The sequence below is a fragment of the Sus scrofa genome, chromosome 8 (genome assembly GCF_054392235.1).
Source record: "Sus scrofa isolate SSC_HxYL_T2T_F1_AM1 chromosome 8, Sscrofa_HxYL_maternal_Yorkshire_Landrace_v2.0, whole genome shotgun sequence".
Lineage (NCBI taxonomy): Eukaryota > Metazoa > Chordata > Mammalia > Artiodactyla > Suidae > Sus > Sus scrofa.
The window spans coordinates 98,824,021-98,847,349 of record NC_139390.1 but is presented as its reverse complement, the minus strand read 5'-3'; the positions used below and the strand labels follow the sequence as shown (position 1 = coordinate 98,847,349).

Below are 23,329 nucleotides of genomic sequence, written 5' to 3'. Positions count from 1 at the left end.
TTGTGGGGAAAATCAGTTAAACTAATTATTATAATTTAAGTATCAATGTCCATATAATGAATAGCACATTTAATTTCCTCTGGGGGGTATCAAGAAAGCCTCATAGAGGAAGTAAGCTTACGCTGAGACTTCAAAGATTACTAATGTTAAAAGGATTGTTAATGTTAAATGTTGAAGTTGTGGTTCAGGCATAGGAAACAACATGTGTAAAGGTCTCAAAGTAGAAATAACCTAGGTGTGACTAGGAATAAAATAAATTAAGTTTTGTATGACTCTAGCCCCGTGACTTGGGAACAAGTACAGGAAAATAAGCCTTGAATTAAGAACCTGTCCTATAAAACCTTGCATGTCATGACAGGAATCTTTACATTTGTTACAATGGACTTTTAATGAAATACATATTACCTTTATATTAAGCACAATGGAATGCAATTGGGGAATTTTAAGGAAGAGATGTGATTATGATCAGATTTACACTCTACAAGATTTATCTCTGTAGTGAAATGTAAATGAAAAATGGATCAGTAGATGCAAAATATATGCAAAAACAGATGCAAAGCAAAGTTTTAGTTTACTTTACTAGTCGTCATCGTAAATAAATAGACAGGGCATGGTTATGTTGCTGGCTATGGAGATAAAATTGAGCAAGTTCATTCATTCATTAATTCAAAAAGTTGCTTTCAAGTATTTGCTATTTTCCATGCACTCCAGATACTGAGCAATCAGAATTAAACAAGGCCCTCATGCCTTACAGTTTATTAGGAAAATCAAATATTTCAAAAACCAGTTGTTAAAAAACTATGGAATGAGGGACCTGCTTTCAATCAGACTGACTGTGAGAGTTGGCTTCTCAGGGAAGGTGAAAATTTGCTTGCAGCATGAAATTCAGTGTAGCCCTATTCAAGCAAACAACAGGGAATAGAAAGTATTAGGTTGAGATTGTGTATAAAGAAAAATAAAATAATTCTGAATATGAAACATGAAAATGAAAGATTATTTTAATAAATCTATATAAATACATACACAATTTTTTTAACTAGAAAAATTCTGGGGCATATAAATGTAAAAACTCAAATAATTTTATGAGTTATTGAAATTCTTTGGTTAGTCATAGCGCATATTCAAACATCTTTTATAACATGTACGTGCTATCCTTCTAATTTACTTGTTTGGGGATTATACATATTAGTCCATAAATATGTCTAGTACAGTGACAGCACAACCTACAATGTCCACCTGCTCATGCTATATTCTCAGCCAGTTATTACCTTGAAAAATATAATTGAATACATTGGCTACTAATTCTGAATAAACTTCAATAGATATTTGATCAGTACTTATTCACTGTTCTCTAAGTTCTAGCCTTTCACCTTGACAACTGATAAAAGAAACTGCCACTAGGTTTAATTACTTTTTTCCCATCATGCAGAACATTTTCTTCAGGCATATAAACCATAAACACTTATAATCTTTCTGAGAAAATGCAATGAACTGGTAGAGTTTGAGTTGCCATGATAGCATTTTTTTTCTTTATCTGGAGGTTATGTTGAATTCTGTAAAAATCCTGAAGCTTTACAATTTTTTTGCCCAGTAAAGGGAATTATGGTGGATGAGGAGGGGTAGTAGTGAACATATATGTATATTAATTGTTCTATGCTAATGTCAAAGAGGACAGTTCCACACTGAATGGAATATTTGAGCTGAGTTTGATCTTAATTCTTTTTATAGATTCTCATTGATCTGGTTCTGAAGCAATTACTTGACAAGGACATAGAAAATGATAAAGGAGAAGCTCAGCTAATGACAGTATAAAGACACTTCTGATAAGTGGTCAGAAATATGATCAAGGGCGATTTGGGTTGCTTTAATCACTCTGTATGGGTTTCTGAATTGCATTAATGACGGTCCCATTCGTGTGTTATTAAGCCTTATTTAATACAGGCAAGTGCATGCCAAGAATGTAATGGTATTTAAGCCAAAATATTAAAAGCATAATGGTTAAATTTTTTACTTCTATTTTATATTATTTGCAATTAGTAATCAGCTTTAAACTCTTAAACTTATATTCTTGTGCTTTTAGGAACTGTCTTAAGCATTTGAAACATAAAAAACAATATATATGAATACCTTTCTATAAGTTGATCAAACAAAACAGAATAAATTAAACCCAATATCATTATTAAATATCTAGCACTGTTATTTTGAACATCCTTAACCAGAAAATCTTTCTATATGGTTGCATATTTCATTAGCCAAGATAATTATCCTAGTTGCTATTAAAAAGTCACAAAATCTTAGTTGATTAATACAATAAAAGTGTTTCTCATTTATATCTTTGTCCAATGCATTTCATATGTGTCTACAGTGCTGCTTTTCTTGACAAAAGATCCAGAGATTTGGACTATGTGCATCTTGAGGGTCTATTCTCCTCTATGCCCATCTCAGAGTTTTCTACTGGAACCTCTATGACAGTTGTGCAGAGAGCAATGACAGAAGTAAAAGCATGTATGATGCCCAAGTCTATGAGGTAAAACCCTCAGTTCCAACCACTTATTTCTGCCCACAGTTCTTTGGCCAAGTCACATAGCAAGGAAGAAATCACAAGATGAATGCCACTACAGAAAGTATTGTCTCACACATCCCCAAATGAAGAAACAGATTAGTGAGAAATCACTCAGTCTGTTATACAAATCTTTTTAGGCTGCCTCTCTCCTTTTTCAACCAGAAAAAGTGGATTCAAGCTTATTTATTCACTCAAAGAATATTATAAATATGGAAAGCAAACACAGTTCTGACCAATATGTGCTAGGTGCTTGGGATATAACTGAATGATGTCAAAGAGGTCTCTTGACCTCATAGAGCTTTTATTTTAGTGGAGGGAGACAGCAAACATGGGACAAATAAAAGATTATACTACATGCATTAGATCAGTGCTCTGAAGGTAATATGTAGGGTAAGGTAATATTTTTAAGATTTGATAGGGGATAATTTAGATGGAGGAATCTCCAACAGATTATTTTCCAACAGAAATCTGAAGTACAAATGGATGCTTGTGAAAGGAAACCAGGGCAAAAAAGCATATCAGGCAAAGGGAAGAGCAAACGGAAACATCTAAACAGGAAGAGTTTGATGTGGGTAAGGTTCAAAAGAGAGGTCAATGTGACAGAAACATAATGAACAAGGATAACAAAAGTAAGAAATGATGAGTAGTCAGCAAAGAAATAGTTTCTTTCAGAATCTTGCAAACCATAGAGAGGGTATAGTTTCATTCTAAATATTGTAGGTCCTAGAGTCCAGGTTCTTTGATCATACCAAATTATATAATGTTAGCTAGTCTTTACCTCGGATATCAAGAAAAATAATTGATTTTTCCATCTGGTAAAGTTTTTTTAAACATCTTTTACTGTGACTGTATTTTTTAAAGTATATCTGTTTATCATAATGTGCATAATATTAAAAACTAATTTTAATTTTTTAGAAACAGAATGGCCTCATTAAATGCTTTCTTTTTATAACACAATATATAATACCATATGATTTCTTGGGAGAAGTCTATATGAAATTTTAGAACTATCTGAAATCACATGTTTTTCTGTTTCTTTCTTTCTTTCTCTTTTTTTTTTTTTTTTTTTTTTTTTTTTTGGCTACATCTTCAGCATGTGGAAGTTTCCAGGCCAGGGATCAAACCCATGCCACAGTACTGGCATGAGCCACAGCAGTGAAAATGCCAGATCCTTAACCACTAGGCCACTAGGGAACTCCCAGACACGTAGTGTTTTTCACATGTGAGAAGCCATTTCCTAATTCCTTAGTAGAGAAGAAATATCCTATTTAGCCTCTTTGTAAAACTTAGGTCACATAATTACATATAAAATAAATATGTTCACATTTTTATAGTGTTACATTTCTAACTCTGGGATTTTAAAATTTCACACTACATGTGTATTTTTCCCATTTTGTTAATATAATTGACATATGCCAAAGTGCAAATTTAATGTGTACAGTTTATTAATTTAACATGCTTTTTTTTTTTTTTTGTCTCTTTAGGGCCGCACCTGCGGCATATGGAGGTTCTCAAGCTAGGGGTCTAATCAGAGCTACAGCTGCTGGCCTGTGTCAGAGCCACAGCAGCACCAGATCTGAGCCACGTCTGTGACCTACACCACAACTCAGGGCAACACTGGATCCTTAACCCACTGAGCGTGGCCAGGGATCAAATCTGCAATGGTTCCTAGTTGGATTTGTTTCTGCTGCACCACAACAGGAACTCCTAATTTAATATACTTATACACTGCAAAATGGTTACTAACATAGCATTAGCTAACACCTGTGTCACCTCACCTAATTACTATTTCATTTTGTGGTGACAACATTTAAGATGTATTTTCATAGCAACCTTAAAGTATATAATACAATATTATGAAATATAATTACTATGCTCTACATTGGATCCCCAAAATTTGTTTATCTTATAACTGCAAGTTTTTACCCTTTGATCAACATCTGCCCACCCCCCCAACACCCAAATCTGTTAACCAGCATTCTATTCTCTGTTTCAATTAGTTCATCTTTTTAGATTGCACAAAAGTGATAAATACAGTATTTGTATTTCTCTGTCTGACTTACTACACTTAGAATAATTCCTCAAAGTCCATCCATTTACTGGAAATGGTGGGATGTCCTTCTTTATCATGGCTCTGTGTGTGTGTGTGTGTGTGTGTGTGTGTGTGTGTGTGTATCACATTTCTTTATCCATTCATCTATTGACAGATACTTAGGTTGTTGCCATACCTTGGCTATTGTGAGTAATGCTTCCATGAACATAAGAGAATAGCTATCTCTTTAATTCATTTGAATTTCCTTTGGCTGTATATCTAGAAATGGAATTTCAGTTCTTAATTTTTTGAGGAAACTCCATATGTTTTCGATAGTGGCTGTACCGATTTACATTTCTAGCAACAGCATACAAGGGTTCCCTAGTTCTCTCTTATCTTTTTGATAATAGCCAACCTAACAGGTGTGAGGTGATATCTCAGTGTGACTTTGATTTGTGTTTCCCTGATGATTAGTGATACTGAGCACATTTTTATACCTGTTGGCTATTTGTATATTTTTTTTGAAAAACTGTTCAGTACCTCTGTCAATTTTTTTCAACTGGATTGTTTTTTGGCTATGAGTTGTATAATGTTATATATTTCAGATATTAGTCCCTTATCAGATATGTAATTTGCAGCTTTATAATAGTGTTTATGAGGAAATTAATATATATATATATATATCTGTGATACTAAACTTGAAGAATATGTTTTTATTGCATAAAGTAAACTTAAATTTATTTTTCTATTCTTTGCCATTTAAAATTATAACAAAAATATAGTCTTTCAGATACAAAATAATGTATTCCTTTGAGTAGTTCTGAAACTTTAAATTTTAATGAGCTTTCTATATTTTGTTCTAATGTGTTATTTACCCTTGATTTAAATTTCAACTCACTTTATGACTCTAATGAGATGCATACTAAAGGCACAATCAATTCATATTAGAAATTCCCCAAATCCCTTTACACTGATTCCCAAAATAAGTAGCATCAGCCTCCCAGAGACATAATGCTAATTTTTATTGATGGCTAATTCAGGAAATTAGAAAACAATGCTTTGTAATTTTCATTTTGAAAATCATAGAAAGTAAAATAATGAGCATGCAGTTGTTATATTATTATGCTAAAAAATTCCAAGAATATATTATTGGAACATTTTGTAAATACCACTCATTGTGAAACTAAACACAGAAAAAGAATAACAAATTATTTGTAGAGAAAAATCATCACAATATGTTCTTTTCTAGGCTTCATATTTATTTAATATATAGGTAACAACTAATCAGAATGGAAGGTGGTTTCTAAACATAAAGATATTATTTAACATATTTTCCATAACTACTACCACAAATATTTTACTATTATCCTTTAAAAAATATTTGTATATATTGTTAAGTATCTGTACATATATTCTTCCTCTTCTTCTTTTTTTTTTTTTTTTTTTTTTTTTTTTTTTTTGGCTTTTTAGGGATGTACCTGCAGCATATGGAAGTTTCCAGGTTAGGGTTAATAAGATCTGTAACTGCTGGCCTAAGCCATGGCCATAGCAACCTGGGATTTGAGCTGTGATTATAGTATGGTAATTACACCATATCTCACAGAAATGCCAGATCCTTAACCCACTAAGCAAGGCCAGGGATTAAACCCACATCCTCATGGATAATGGTCTGGTTTATTACCACTGAGCCACAATGGGAACTCCCATGTATTCATTTCTGAAGATTTTTTTTTTTCACTTCTGCTAGGTTATTCGGCTATATTTATTCAAAACATAATTTATAATCATCGAAGTTTTAATTTTAAATACATTTTCATTGGTGATCCTATAAAATAATTTTAATTTAATTTCCAGAAAATATTTGCCCATATAAATTAAAATATACTTATCAATTGATTTTTATGAATAAAAACTAGAAAGCTAGGAATGAAACAATAGATGGCTTTGATTTATTCTTTTTTTTTTTTTTTTTTTTGTCTTTTTGTCTTTTTTGTTGTTGTTGTTGTTATTGTTGCTATTTCTTGGGCCGCTCCCGCGGCATATGGAGGTTCCCAGGCTAGGGCTTGAATCGAAGCTGTAGTCACCGGCCTACGCCAGAGCCACAGCAACGCGGGATCCGAGCCGCGTCTGCAACCTACACCACAGCTCATGGCAATGCAGCCAGATCGTTAACCCACTGAGCAAGGGCAGGGACCGAACCCGCAACCTCATGGTTCCTAGTCGGATTCGTTAACCACTGCGCCACCACGGGAACTCCTGATTTATTCTTAAAGTAACTCTGGTTTGATTTCTTAGTGAATTCTGAGGAAATGACTAAATGAAGGACATAATCGTTCAGTATTTTATAAAATATTTTAATCTATTCTGACATTTTTTTGTGCTTTTCTCTTTCAAATGTGATTTGTTGCTGGTCTTATAAAGAAATGTAATCACTTGGGTTGAAAGTGATTTAATTTGAACAGTATACTCAAATGATTTAAAGGCAAGTACCCTTCCATTGAAACAACATTTAAATAAAAATTAGAGAAATATGGCTTGAGGGATAATTATTGCCATATGAATGAAATTGAATAAAGAATTAGAGAAGGAATCTCTTTGTCAGCTTAACTTGTAATTTTAATACTGGGCATTAGCATTCATTGGACTTGAGTTGCTAAATAATCACAGATGAATTGAAAGGCTTTATATTTTGGAAAATAACATCAATAAAGTGACAACACACAATAAACACATGAAATGAATAGCTAAATTTCAGAAAATATTTTAGTGCCTCTTTGGGGATTCAGATATTAGAAAATGTAAAATGCCTCTCCACAATTTCCTGCTTGTTTATTTGAATAGAACAGTGAACTGTTTTCCCCCAAATGAGAAATGAGTTATTTAATTTGGAGAACTGAACTGGCACTTCAGGGGAAAAATAAATAAATAAATAAGTCATTAAATTACATCCAGCATCTATGAGCTAAAACAGAAAATAATTCTGATTTCCATAGTTTTAATTATAAAAATCTACTAGTAATTTCTAACAGTATGAAAGAACACAAACAGAAACTATCACTGAGGAAAAATTGCACAGGTCTATCAGTCTAGGTTATAGTATGATAATCATACCAGAAACTTGGTACTTTAGTAAACAAGTAGTTCTCAATCAGTCTACACATATATCACAGAGTCTCAGAACATTAGGGAGTTTCTGCTTATCATAATCACTCAGGACTCAAGGCTGATGAAAGAGCCACTGTGGTTGCCAAAAAAGAAATCTCACGCTTGAAAATAAATGTTTAACTTACATGTAACAAACAACCAGAACTAATTTCAGGTCCTCTTCCCATCCTACCCATCTAAAAAGTGTCCAGAATGTACAAATCTTTGTGTCCTTGAGCCTAAAACCTGAAACATTCCTTGAATCAATACTAGCTATCACCAAAACATGCTCCAAACTACTACCCACTCTTACAACACCATTTTAATACAAGTAGATAGATATGCAATTCAGCATTCTGAAAGCATCCATGCGATCATATAGATCGTACTAGATATTCAGTGGGAATCTGGTTGTAGAATTTAAAGATAGACCAAGGAAAAGTGTTCCGGTAAATGTATACATTCATAAATATAGGTATATACAATTGACAGCTACTTAGAATATTGCTCTTTTACCAGTTCTTCCTAAATGTTTGATTTCAATACATAATAATCCATTTTTTTTTAAAAGGAAGTTTGTTCGCCTTGGTGAGTTGAACTGGGAATACAACTATTGTGTAGTTTGTAGCTTATATGTCCTTTTTTAGAATTTGTCTCAGAATTAAATTGAGGAAGGAATCAAGGGAAAATTAACCCAACAATTCTCTCATTTTCCATTGGTCAACAGTTACTGAAACTATGTACCAGACCCTAAATCTTTGTGTGTTGAAGTAAAAGGTTTTCCTTCAGCCTCCCAGGGCTCCCCTCAGTCTCAAAAAGGCTGACTCAAGAGTTAATGATTAGGAAATATTGTTACAGCTAAACGAATACAGCAACATTAAACCTATTATGAAAGAAACATTGAAAAGTCTCCTCTAATACAAAAAAACGAAGAAGAAATAGGATGGAGGAAATCACAATTGGAAAGTAATCACTTATTGGAAAGTAATCAGTATACAGATGATCTAAAAGAAAAAAACATTGTAAAAGCAACAATAAACACAAGGAATAGCAAAAGGATAAACACAAAGATGTTAAAAAAAAGAGGACATAAAATTCACACAATGTGGGGAAAGAAAGTAAGAAAATCTAGACTTTTTTTTTTAGAATATGTTTGAGTCTATATGACTATCAAGCTAAAGCAAGCAGATATAGGAAGGGGTTAACATACTTGAAAAATAGGGCAACCACAAAGCAAAACCAAACAATACATTCACAAAAACTAAAAAGAAGAAGACATAAGCATAAAATAAATGGAAACCATCCAATCAAAAAAAAAAAAAAAAGAAAGAAAGAAAGAAAGAAAGAAAGGAACAAAGGAGAAACATAGAAACTACTGGAAAATAAAGTTTAAAATAGCAGTAAATACATATTTATCAATAATTACCTTAAATGTCAGTGGACTGAATGTTCCAATCAAAAGACATAGAGTGGCAGACAGGATAAAAAAATAAGAGCCTACAATATGCTGCCTTCAAGAGACCCTAGGGCAAAAGACAAATATAAATTGAAAGTGAGAAGATGGAAAAAGATATTTCATGCAAATGGAAAAGACAGGAAAGCTGGAGTTGCAATTCTCATGTCAGACAAAATAGACTTTAAAACAAAGGCCATAAAGAAAGACAAAGAAGGACACTATTTAATGATAAAATGATCAATTCAAGAAGAGGATATTACACTCATCAATATATATGCCCCTAATATAGGAGCACCCAAATACATAACCAGATACTAACAGACATAAAAGGAGAAATTGATGGGAATACAATCATAGTATGAGACTTTAACACCCAACTCTTCTAGTACATTTTAAAAGTAGGCACCATATCACATGTATTTTTAATTGTTCATTTAGTTATTGCTTATCTTTCTTATATTCCCCTCTTCCAGAATTGTTTCTGCCTTTGTGCTCATCAGTGCTCTTCTTGGAATTCCTGGACACCATCTCCCTATTAGATGCTACTCCTTCAGTGCAAGTGAGGAGGCTAATGTAGAACAAGGTGACTTTCCTTGCCTTCTATCTTTATTCTCTACAATACTCACAGGCAATTGCATCAAAACCAACTGAGTGATGGGAGATAATTAAAACATAACAACAGGGAAAACAATTGCAATATAGGAATAGAAATTTTATAGCCATGTACCAAGTATAACATTTTCCAAATCTATGGGAAAAAAAAAATTAGATTTTAACAAGTTGCCACTGCCAAGTTACCAATGGTGCTAGCCAGGCTTCCTTACCCTAGTTCTTTCTTTCCCAAATTCTACTTATTTTGATCATTGTCTTTCAAATTTCCACCTACCAGTGGTGATACTGATATTATCCCAAGATCCAATTCCCTATGTAAATAATTTTTATATGCCCAATATACAAATATAGCATATTTCCCCAAAATTTGACATATTCAGCTTTCAATAATATCCCAAAGACCCTCAGTGAAGGATACCGGCATACCAAATACATTTAAGAAGCATAGAATCTTTAAATTTGAGGCCCTTGAAGATCCCTGTACACATAAGAAGTGCATTCACACGTGCACACGCACACACACACACACACACACACAGAAGCACTGGGCTTCTATTGGGACTATATAATCAAAATTCATGTAAGATAAATATTTTCCTAACTCGCTCATAATTTACAAGGCTCTTCCTTTATTGATAATTCCATTTTTCAATTATTAATTTAGTTTTTATTTTCTTTCCTTCATTACCTGTTTTCAAATTATGCACCTGTTTATCTGCTCTAAAGGATATAAAGGACTATAATTCTAGGTACGGTATAATAACCTTTACTTAGCTATAAAAAGATTTGGCAAAGACTAAATCTTACTTCCAGTAAGCATTTCGACAAATTCTTTGATGAGGTACTTTATTGTTTTCAGCTTATGAAGGGAAATGATTTTTCCTAGTTCTAACCTATTTTTCAGTTAAATACTTTAATATTATTGCTCTGTATATTATTACACTTAGAATGCATACAAGCTCTATGTGGTAGGCTAAAATGTCCTCCATTGTAATGTCTGTTTATATTCCTAACCCCATTTGGTACCCTGATTTCCTAACTCAGCACTCATCCAATTCAATGAACTTTCTGAGTCTTAAACCTGGCTTGTGCCATCTCTGGTTGTTTAAAAGTGTTTGCTCTCCTTCCTGCAAAGGTTTTGCGCCAGATATTTGCATGTCTCCTCCTTAGAGCAGTAGCTCAAATGTTACCCTTTAAAGAACCCTACCCTAGATACCAAGTTAAAGCTGTGATTCTCCATTCCCCTTCCCAATATCATTACTCTCTTATTTTCTTCATGCCACTTATTAGTATCTAATATATTATTACTATTATTATTCAATGATTTGACTTAAATCTTGTCTTCTGGCACTACAATGTAATTTCCATTGGCACAAGGGTTGTCTCCATCTTCTTGTCTGGCAAATGTAGGCATGGAATAAATATTTATTATTTTTATTTATTTATTTATTTATTTTTGTCTTTTTCCCATTTCTTGGGCCGCTCCCATGCCATATGGAGGTTCCCAGGCTAGGGGTCTAATTGGAGCTGTAGATGCCAGCCTACACCAGAGCCACAGCAACGGGGGATCCAGGCCACTTATGCAGCCTACACCACATCTCAGGGCAATGCCTGATCCTTAACCCGACAAGCAAGGTCAGGGATCGAACCCGCAACCCCATGATTCCTAGTCGGATTCGTTAACCACTGAGCCACGACAGGAACTCCAATATTTATTGATAATAAATACTGTTATTACTGTAATTATTGATACTTTACCTAAAAGTAGATATGGAATTTTAGTATTCAAATGAAACTTCTACTTAATTGAAATATAAAAGTCAGATGAATTTGAACATATAATAATTTTAAGCACAGAATATATTTAAAGTACTAGAATTTAGTTGATCAGGATATTATAGTAATTATTGACCAGATCTTTCTCTTGAAACAAGTTACACTTAAATGTTGTGTACTACAGCTTTTATTCTACTGATGTTAGTGTATTCCTCCTTCCTTATCAGCACTCAAGAGGGAGTCTCTGGAAGAATGTTTTTAATTTCTGATACATTGTGATTCTTTTTAAATATGGAATTTCAAGGATTGCACAAATTGCCCTTTACTTCTCTAGAAAAAACCTGAATTAGGAATCGTATGAGGGCTCTCTTGCAATAGGTATAGGAAATCTAAATCCTTCAGGATTTGAACTACATGATTACGAGTTTCCTTTTCTCTCGAATTTAACTGAGCATAAGGATCTATTATTTGCTTTCCACATGTGATATAACTAAATGTAATATTGCCAAATACCCAGCATCACTTTCCCCTAGGGAAATGTGCCCTTGAATCATAAGTTAGAAAAAGCAAGGTAATTTTTAGTTCTCAAATTTATTACAAAAATTGCAACACTGATGCATTTGCTTTGATTTTCTTCTTTCCCTTTTCTATTTCTCATGGTGGTTTACTCTGAAATTTTCACTTTTTTCCCTTTTTGCCTTGATGAATAATATCACTTGTTACATCACAGATTAGGTTTAAGTTATAAACCTAATTTTTGTGTGTGTGTTTGCTGACTTGAAATGATTTCCTTCTGTGACTTCTAAATGGTCTAATCTCAGACACTTTCATTGTTGACCTTTTTAATTCCAAGTATTAAAGACAATACTTGATTTTGGTTTGTGGCAGTCTTTAGCTTAAAACCTTTAGTTACGTGTGGGTGGTGGAGTTAAAATAAGTACTAAAGATGAGGGTCATTCATAACCTTTTAAAAGAAATTATACTGAAGTACAATTTATATTCTATACAATTTACCCATTTAAGTGAAATTCAATATTTTTAGTAAATTTACCAAAATTTACTAAATTTTAGTGCAAACTTCTGCACAAACTAGTTTTAGAATCTTGTAGTAAATCATATCTTAGTCTACCCAGGTTGTTACAACAATCATAAACTGAGTGGCTTTATAATGACAATCATTTATTTATCACAATTCTAGAGGTTAGGAAATCTAAGATCAAAGTACCAACAGATTCAGTGTCTGATGAGGGTACACTTCTTCAATGGCCAGTTTTTCATTGTATCTCACAGGGTGGAAGAGACTAAGAAACTGCGTGTTGTTTCTTTTATAAGAATAACAATCTCCCTCTGCCCTCATGACCAAGCACCTCCAAAGGTCCTACCTCCTAATGCCGATTCCTAGGTATTAGAGTTTCAACATGTCAATTTGAGGGGAACACAAACAACAGGAATTCCTAGGTAGTCACCAGCACTAGGCTTCTTATTAATGCTTTATGCCTCTATAGTACTACCTTTTGCCATGAATGCTTGTTTTCAATATTAATCTTGGCTTTTTAGGTGTCACCTCTGTGTCCACAAAGCACTACTGTCAGTCAGTCATTGGTCTGAGGTGTTTTCAAAGACCTTAAGCCAATAAGGTTCCACCCATTACTAAAGGATCTATGTGAAGATTGGGTGATCCATTCACCCAATAGACAGTTGATAAGCCTATCTCAGATTTTTCTTTTTGATAGACCTCCTTTGCTTTTCCTTTATATGTGTACAAGTCTTCATGTTCAGCCTAGGATAGGTAGAAAGTTTAGCCATCTTTGATTTCTGCTGTTGTAAACAAAGCTCTGAGTATATATTCAGCTTTCCAGACATCCATATATATGTTGAAGCTTATCAAGGCCCACAATAACTATTTCATTCTTCAGATCTTTCTGTTAAACATCTGGCTAATCTGCTAGTTTGTTGCCTGTTCCAACAGTATCATAACCATAGGTTATGGTTAAGTAATATTCCACTGTATGTATGTACCAACCATTTTTATCCATTCTTTTCTTTTGTTTGTTTTTTTGTTTTTTAGGCCGCCTACACCACAGCCACAACAATGTCAGATCCAAGCTGACTCTGTGACCTATACCATAGTTCATGGCAATGCCAGATCCTTAACTCACTAAGTGAGGCCAGGGATCGAACCTGTGTCCTCATGGATGCTAGTCAGATTCATTTCCACTGAGCCACAACAGGAACTTCCATTCCTCTGTCAATGGACATTTAGGTTGTCTCTATGTCTTGGCTAGTGTAAATGGTGCTGCAATGAACATTGGGGTGCATGTGTCTTTTCAAATTATGGTCTTCTCCAGATGGATGCCCAGGGGTGGTATTTTCTGGTAGGTAGCTCTATATTTAGTTTTTTGAGGAATGTACATACTGTTTTCCATAAGGGTTGCACCAGCTTACATCCCACCAATAATGTAGGGGAGTTTCTTTTTCTCCACATCCTCTCTGGCACTTATTGTTTATAGACTTTTTGATGATGGCCATTCTGATTGAGGCGTGGTGATACCTCACTGTAGTATTGGTTTGCATTTCTCTAATAATTAGTGATGTTTGAACATCTTATTTTCTGTATTTTTTGGCCACCTGTCTGTCTTGTTTGGAAAAATAGCTATTTAGATCTTCTGAAAAGGTAACATTTAGATGTGATTAACACAAACAATCAACTGACTTGAGCAAAGCAGATTATCCCTCATAATGTGGATGAGCCTCATTTAATCAGTTGAAGAACTTAAGAACAAAGAATGGAGTATCTCAAAGAAGGAATTCTGCTTCCAGACTATAGCACAGAAATCCTGAGTTTTCAGTTTTCAGATTCAAGACTACAATCTCTTATACAAATCTCTACCCTGTCAACTTGCCATATGAATTTTAGATTTGCCAGCCATAACTGCATAAGCCAATCCCTTAAAACAAATTTCTCATTAATATATTATGATATTATATTAATATATGTATTTATCAAATATAAAATATAACATTTTATGTAAATAATTTATAATATTAATATACATATATTAGTTCCTCTATTGCTTCTTCCTTTGAAGAGCCCCAATTATAAGAATTATGAAAAATACATTTATCATTTATTAAACACTATTAACTACATACAGCTAAATTTCCAGGATGCCTTAGTGTAAAATTACAAATGAAAGCATAGTAACAGTTTTTATATTTTTCCTAGTTGTTTTCATATATTTAATCCTAAATTAATAGAAATACACATTGATTTAGGCAACCCATACACTTTCCCATCAGCCTTCTTGAGAAACATAGATCCCTCCCAGGAACTCCAAGGAACATACGATACTTAAGCATTTGTATTTTATTACTTTAGTAACAAGCAAGAGTAAGTTGTGAAATAAGAATAATATTTTCCACAATGCTTATATAATGCCAAAGTAAGATCTTTAGAATAAATTTCTCAGAGGAAGGCCATTGCGTGAAGGGAGCAGCATCAGCTCTACCTGTATGATGTTTCACCAAGGGTGAGATAAAAGATCTGAATGGAGAATTCAAAATAGAAACACCACTCACTCAGGGGGAGCAACCACCAAATGGCAGCATCATAAGCCCATTTCACCTGTCAGTGAAAACAGAATGAAAGAACGGAAGAAATATCTGGAGGTAGAACAGATAGATAGCATCCATGCAGTTTCTTACATATTCACCTCATGGAATAAGGATAGTCCAAAGCCAGGAAATGAAATGAAAAGAAAGAAAGAAAGAAAGTAAGTAAGTAAGTGTGGGCCAACTTCTCCTCCACAGAAGCAGCAAATGAGCTCCCTTATGTATCCAAGCTCTTTTGAAGAAGTAGAAAATCTTAAGGAACAAATTCCAAAGAGAAAACAGACCACATTGCAAAGGCTATGGTACAATGAAGGACTTTGTGCTTGATTAAATGTACAATAAAGGATTGAAGAAATTAGGAAAAACCTTGCAATTTTTCAAGAGGCTCTCAAAAAAAAAAAAAAAAATCAGGTTTCTTGACTTTCCCAATTAAATATCTTCTGAATCCACAAGTCTCATGTTCATAAAATATATATTTTTGTAAACACACAAATCAGAACATTTGCTTAGTTCTTTGTACTAACCTCAGTTTATCTTTTTGTTTGTTTGTTTAGGGCCATACCCACAGCATATGGAATTTCCTAGGCTAGGGACTAAATCGGAGCTGTAGCCATTGGCCTATGCCATAGCCACAGCAATGCGGGATTCGATATGCATCTGTGACTTACACCACAGCTCACAGCAATGCCAGATCCTAAACCCACTGAGCAAGGCCAGGTATTGAGCCTGTGTCCTCAAGGACACTAGTCAGATTCTTTCCTGCTGAACCGCAATTGGAACTCCCTAACCTCAGTTTTAGTGCTGTGTTATATATCATTATTTGAAAGCCAATATATTTCAGAAGAATAACATATGGAAAACTTCCCCACAATATATTCCGAGAATTATTATCATAATAGTCTGTGGTGAAAGAGGAAAAATAGGAGTTCCCCTCGTGGCACAGTGGTTAACGAATCCGACTAGGAACCATGAGGTTCCTGGCCTTGCTCAATGGGTTAAGGATCTGGAGTTGCCGTGAGCTGTGGTGTAGGTAGCAGACGGGGCTCGGATCCTGCGTTGCTGTGGTTCTGGTGTAGGCTGGTGGCTATAGCTCCAATTAGACCCCTGGCCTAGAAACCTCCATATGCCGCAGGAGCGGCCCTAGAAAAGGCAAAAAAAAGACAAAAAAAAAAAAAGAGGAAAAATAAGAAGAATAAGGGGAGGATGGACTGGGAGTTTGGGGTTAGTAGATGCAAACTATTACATTTAGAATGGATAAGCAATGATGTCCTGCTGTATAGCACAGGGAACTATATCCAATCACTTGTGATAGAACATAATGGAAGCTAATATAAGTAAAAGAATGTATATATATTTATGACAGAGTCACTTTGATGTATAGCAGAAATTAGCACAACACTGTAAATCAACTGTAATTAAAAAAAAATATATAAAACAAAACAGTATTTGTCCCAAAGGACAATAGTGACAGAAAAAGGGGTGGGGAGGAAGAAGAGAAAAGAAGAGGAGATAAAGGAGGAGAGAAAGAAGGGACCATTGCTGTTTTAAAATATAAATAAAGAAACTTATATAAAGATGAGGATGATATTCATTCACCCAACCAACAGACATGTGCCAGTCACAATGTGATAGAACTATTTTAGACCCTGGAGAATATATAATGGTGAATGCCAATTATTTCCATCTCTGTACAAATGTGCTTCTCCTCCATCACAAATTAGCCTCTATGTCTACTACCCACAATTAGGCTAGCCTTGTGACTTGTTGAGTCAATAGAATAAAATCAAAGTGGTACTATGTGGTTTCAGACTGAGGCAGCCTTATGAATTAAGTTTCCATTCAAGAAAGCCCACTCCATTGTTGGAGAAAGATACCAGGTAGATACATAGAGACTTTGGAAAAATAAGAGAGGAGTGGAGATGAGAATTCTAACCAATTTCCTGTCACTCTACTTTCCCAAGCTGAGGCACTGGATATATGAGCAAAGATATTTGGTTCCTCATATCTCATTTAAGTTGGCCAATATAAAGTAATCCAATTGGCCTAGGCCAGTACAAAGTAATCCCAGACAAGCTGAGTAAAGCTCATAATAAATTTTCCCATGTCACTTGAAAATACAATGTCTAGGCAAATTTATTGATATTAAGCTAAATTAAAATGAAATAAATGCCTTGAAAATTGTCCTATTGTGCAAACACAGAAGGAAAACCACCAAAACATAAATCATGTTATTTAACATGTAAAAAGGCAGATGGAAAATTCAAGATGGAAGCGAATGTTTTTCAAAGGATTGAAATTGATTTCCTATTACTGTTTGAAGAATTAAGAACTAATAATTCTATCATAATAAGTTCAAAAAGGAGCTGATAAAACAACAGAATGAGATAATAAAGAAGCTGAACAGAGAAGTAGATCCAGAGCAATCTACTGAGTCACTGTGTACCTTCTAAATAAATTTAATAAAAAATAATACTATCTAATATTTATTGAGTAACTACTATATGCCAGGAACTCATAATCACATTGCTTGTATTATCTCTTTTAGTACTCACAATGACACTTTAAGGTAAAAAATAGTTTGTTCATTTAAATAAATGATACAACTTTAGCACTGATTGACTAAGCAACTTGCCAAGTCATAGGCCTAGTAAACTATAAAGCTAGGATGCAGAAACTTGCTGAGAGCCTCTAGACCTCACCATCACCATCCTACCTTGCCTAGAAAGAGTAAAATCAATTAATGTTATGGAGGAAACAGAGGAAAAACATGCAAAATTATTAAAGTAAATTGAGAAATAATTATGGATAAGAAGAACAGATATCACTGGTTCAACATAAAGATAATTACTGCCTAGTGGTAAAATACTCAGTGAATGGAACAGAAATTCAAACATAAGGACAAGCTTTCTTTAAATTAAAGACCAGATGAATATTTTGATTGAAATTAAAATTATAAGGGAAAATTTGATACAAAATTACTAGCATCAAGGCACATTTATATTACATTATTCAACTATAAAGATCATTTCTTTTTTTTTTTTTTTAAGGAGTGCAATAAGAAAAAAAACATATTGGAGACCAACCTTAGAATCAGAGGACAAATGCAAACTGTCCATGAAATACTATAAAGAAATAGCATACACGAATAAGAGAAAGATCCAGAGTTTTAAAATCATATACTCTGTCCTTCTAATAAAAAGATAAAAGGCAGAAATTCTCATATATCAATGAATCAAGGAAATGCATCCTCCATGAGAATTTCTTTTAAAAACTAATGCTAAGGCTAAAAAAAGATTAATTGAAATAACAACTGTGTCATAGAAAGCATGGTAAAAGGACTGGTTTGTTTATTATAAAACTAGGGACAAAAGAGTTGAGAAAACTTAGGGTTAAAGGACAATACATAAAAACATTAACATAGTAAAGACAAAAAAAGCAACGAAAATTAAGGGATAGAAGCAGAAGTGCAAATGTTCTCCTCTAACAGTTTAATGCGGCTTTTTAAAATAACAATGACAACTTCTTCATGATTTTTGTTCTTTTTTTTTTTTTCATTTTATGGCTGCACTTGCAGCATATGGAAGTCGCAGGGTCAGGGATTGAATCCCAGCTGCAGCAACACCAGATCTGGGGCAAACCAGAACTGCGCCAGTAGGGAATCAAAGCCACAATTTCTGCAGTGACCTGAGCGCCTGCAATCGGGTTCTTAGCCAACTATGCCACAGTAGGAACTCCCTTGATGGTCTTTAGTGACTTTTTTAAATTGTACTCAATGTGATCCTTTGGTTACTAATATATGATGCAAGGAAATATGTTACATATTCAAAAAAGTATAAAGCTAAATCATCAAGTACAAATGAAATAAAAGTTGATGAATAACAGTAAATAATCTGTTCATAGTTTATTGATCTGGTCCCTAATTATTTCTCCAGGCTCATTTCTCAAATAATGTTGAATTTTTGAGGTTTGAATTTGTTCAATTCTAATGAATTAAAGATTATGTCACCTCTGTTTACATATGCCATCAATTCCCTCTGGAAAACTCCCCCTAAACACCACAACATAACCCTACTTTTCCCATTTAAATCCTATTTATTTTAGTTTTCAGATTAAATTATCCTTTTTTAAACTTACATACTCTGTTTTCAATAAATTCTCATTGTATCATAATAGGCTAACTTTTTGATGTTTGTCTCCCCATTAGAAAATTCACTTCAGGAAGGGATGATGTGCCTATCTTGTTCACTCTTAGAGTCCCAGTTTCTAGCCCAAGAATTGTATAAATCATCAGTGAATAGTTTCTCTAACACAATGAATTAAATCATGTTAAATAAAAGCAAAAAATAAAATTATTTTCAGTAATATTGACCTTGGAGAGACAGCACTGGGTGATAGCTTGAAGCAAGATCTTAATTCTCTACTCAGGAATTGAACCTGGGCAGCCGGGGTGAAAACCAGGAATCCCAGCCAATGGAATAGCTAGAAGTTAAAAACAGAATTGCCCTCATTCTTGGTCCCTGTTCAAAGCAGGACTATTTCAAGGAGGCAAAGACTATAAAAATAAGGTATAAAATTTATTGTTAAAAACACAATACAATGTGTGGGAAAACACACAGAGAATTAGTTTCTTTTATCTAAGGCAGAAGCAAAGCAGTAATATACACCCCAATGGAGCAGGGGTATGGCTGTCCCCCTGATTGAGGAGCGTACCAGGAAGGTGATTTAAACCACTAATATAGGATAGTTTTTCTGGGTCTTTGTCTTCCTTTGGCCAATTATCTTGTTTTATCTTTCACACCTGACTGGATCCAGGGCCCTCTCCATCTGTGTGAACATCTTTTGGACAAGATGGGTTCCAAAGCAAAGCATGGTGGGAAGGTTATTTAGACTTATTATAGCCTTGCCCCTGCTCCTTTTCTAACTGAGATGGGTCTCTCTATGAATGTGTAGTCGGGTCTCCCTCACCCTGAGGATGGGAAATATGTGACCTCTCAGTCTTTTGCCCAAGAAGGTCAATTGATCCTGTCATTACTATCACTTATCAAGGTCGCAGAAGTCAAAGTACAATTATTTTATTTGTGCCTGTTGTTATTTCTATCCTGAAGTATAGATAGGTGGCTGGTTGTAAATTTTTATCCTGGAGCCCACCTATCTCCTGCCTTAGGAAGTGTAAACAAGAGGCTAGTTGTATCTATCTCCTGCCTCAAGAAGTGTAAACAAGAGGCTAGTTGAAAATGTTTATCTTGGTGCCCATCTATCCCCTGCCTCAATATGAATCTGAGGATTATGTTTCTTGTATTTCTTTCCTTAAGGAAAATGATTAAATTCTCACTTAATCATGTGTACAACTAAAATAAAAATGTATTTTAAAACATATTTTGCATAAGTAAAATTTTTTAGTTTTTAATTAGAATGTCTCTTTAAATTTGAAGTGATTGAGAATAAAATTTTAATATAGAAATATATTACTGAATTTAACTACATCAGGAACTGTATGTAGTAACTGTGAAATGAAGTCTTGTAAAGGAGAGAAGACTTTTTTTTTTCTAATTTATCATTCTAACAATATTCCATCTGCATCTGAAAAAAAACTAAAGAAGGACATGATATTCAGAACCAATTGGGAGAGAAGATATTTTAAACATCATTGTATACAATTAAAAGTAATAAAGCTGTCCTCTATTTTATTTCAATTTTAATAGTTGATAATGTCAGTAGCAAATTTTTTAATGATTGAAGTTCATATGTTTTTTTCAATGTAGAAACAAAATAAGTCTTTTATTGTGTTAGTTACCTTGACTTTGACTTTATTCTTGGTAGTAAATATTGACTATAAAAAATTTAAAAAATGAGTGAAGTTAATATAAGAATAGTGAAAACATTTACTGTTTATATTAAAAAAAAATGTGGCAGTTACTTCCATACTTCCCTGTCACCTGGTATTTTGTCAAAATAAGGAAATGTGGTAGTTAATATGCAAAGCCAGTCTAACAAAAGAACCAAATCTGCCAGTATTCACACTTTGCTGTAGCTCTTCCCTTTGAATCAAGGCTGATACCATGTTAAGGGCTGAATTAAGTCCCCTCCTAATTCATATGCTGATGTTCTAGTCCCCAGTATCTCAGAATATGTCCTTATTTGGAGATAAGCTCTTTACAGAGATAATTAAGTTTAAAATGTGGCCATCAGGGTGAATTCTAATTCCATTTGACTAGCAACCTTTTAAAAATGGGAGATTTGGAGAAAAATACATACAGGGACAATGTCATGTGAAGCGATCTACAAAATAAGGGACTCTAAGATTGCCAAAAAATCAGAAGTGCAGAATAGATTTTTCAAGAGGAAGCAACCCAGCCAAGCTCAGTTAACCCATAGAGCTCTGAGATCTTAAACTGTTTTAAGTCACTAAATTTTTGAAGAGTTTACTATGTAGCAGTAGAAAAGTGAGATACTACAGTTCTGTAGTTGTTGGGGGTTTGGTGGTTCTCAAAGTATTCTCCGCAGGAAGTTTTTAAAAATGCAAATTCTGGAGTTCCCGTCGTGGCGCAGTGGTTAACGAATCCGACTAGGAACCATGAGGTTGCGGGTTCGGTCCCTGCCCTTGCTCAGTGGGTTAACGATCCGGCGTTGCCGTGAGCTGTGGTGTAGGTTGCAGACGCGGCTCGGATCCCGCGTTGCTGTGGCTCTGGCGTAGGCCAGTGGCTACAGCTCCGATTGGACCCCTAGCCTGGGAACCTCCATATGCCGCGGGAGTGGCCCAAAGAAATAGCAAAAAGACAAAAAAAAAAAAAAAAAAAAAAAAAAAAAAAAAAAAAAATAAAAATGCAAATTCTCAGAGTTCCCATTGTGGTCACCAGGTTAAGAACATTACTAGTATGAGGATGAGGGCTAGATCCCTGGCCTTGCTCAGTGGGTAAAAGGATCCGGCATTGCCATGAGCTGCAGCATAGGTCACAGATGCAGCATGGACCAAGTGTTGCTGTGGCTGTGGTGTAGGCAGGCAGTTGCAGCTCTGATTTGACCACTCTAGCCAGGAACTTCCATATGACACAGGTCTGGCCCTAAAAAGGAAAAAAAAAAAAAAAAAAAAAAGTAAATTCTCAGGTCTGAATTAAAAACTTCAGAGGTAAGATGCCACAGTTTGTATTAAATAGATTGAAGGTGATTCTGATGCATACTCCATTTTGAGAATCACTTTAAATTCTTTCTCATTGAATCCTCTACACTTTTAGTTTTATGGATACCAAATGCAAGCAAAAATAGAGACCTTAATGGCCTGTAAGTGTTTGTCCCATCTGCCCAGTACACTTGCCTTTCACCCACCCTTGTGCTAAATCTTGCTATTAGCTAAGTGAACCAGCCATGGGCTCTCCTCAGCCTGTTTTGTACATGTTGTCTTCCCCACAAGTCCATGAAAAATCCACTGCCTCTTTCTGAATTTCTCTTCCTTTTCCTCTTCAGCTCTTCCAATTAACCTTTATATCTCAGCTAAACTTCATTTCCTCATGGGAACCTTGGCTGAGTTTCTTGACTATGCCAACTTTCCAGCTAATAGGGCTTCAGTGTGCTATGTACTGTTTTGTAGATCACATGTCACAATTGAACCTGCACATGTGTTTGTGTAATCATTTGGCATTATGACTCTCCCCACAAGAGACTATAAGCTCTATTAGAGTAGAAAAATATTAGTGAATGAGTGAGCAAGATAAAGATTTGCAAACTGATTTTTCAATGTAGTAGTAATAATATTAATGTAAAATCTTATTAGGGCTTTTTGTACAGGTGTATGTATTTAGCTAATTGTGTACCTTAATACAGCTTTGTAAAGGACAGTGATAAGGTCAGTCCTCAAGTTCTAGTTTAAAGCAGAAGTTATTTTTGTCTCTACTTCATGCTTATCACACCTTTTCCAAAAGCAATGAAACATGTCGAAACAGAATATATTTTGAACCTTAAAGCCAAATATATTCTATTTACCAAGTAAAATTATTTTATAAGAAAGGTCACTTAAAAATATTTGAGAAGGATTTTATCCTATAATAACTACATTCATCTGATTTATAAACAAATTTTGTAATTATATTCAGGTAAAATAATTAAATATCACATATTTGAGGAGTAATTATTTGCAGGG

At 34.3% G+C, this 23,329-nt stretch overlaps 1 long non-coding RNA gene across 1 annotated transcript in view; it reads right to left on the bottom strand.

Annotated features, from left to right (window-relative positions):
- Window positions 1-6,319: 6,319 nt before the first annotated feature.
- The window catches only part of LOC110262158 (uncharacterized), a 439,288-nt gene continuing 422,278 nt past the window's right edge, over window positions 6,320-23,329 (bottom strand). The window contains exon 4 of the long non-coding RNA XR_014812985.1: window positions 6,320-9,262. This is a non-coding gene — a long non-coding RNA (uncharacterized LOC110262158). The remainder of the gene's footprint in view (window positions 9,263-23,329) is intronic.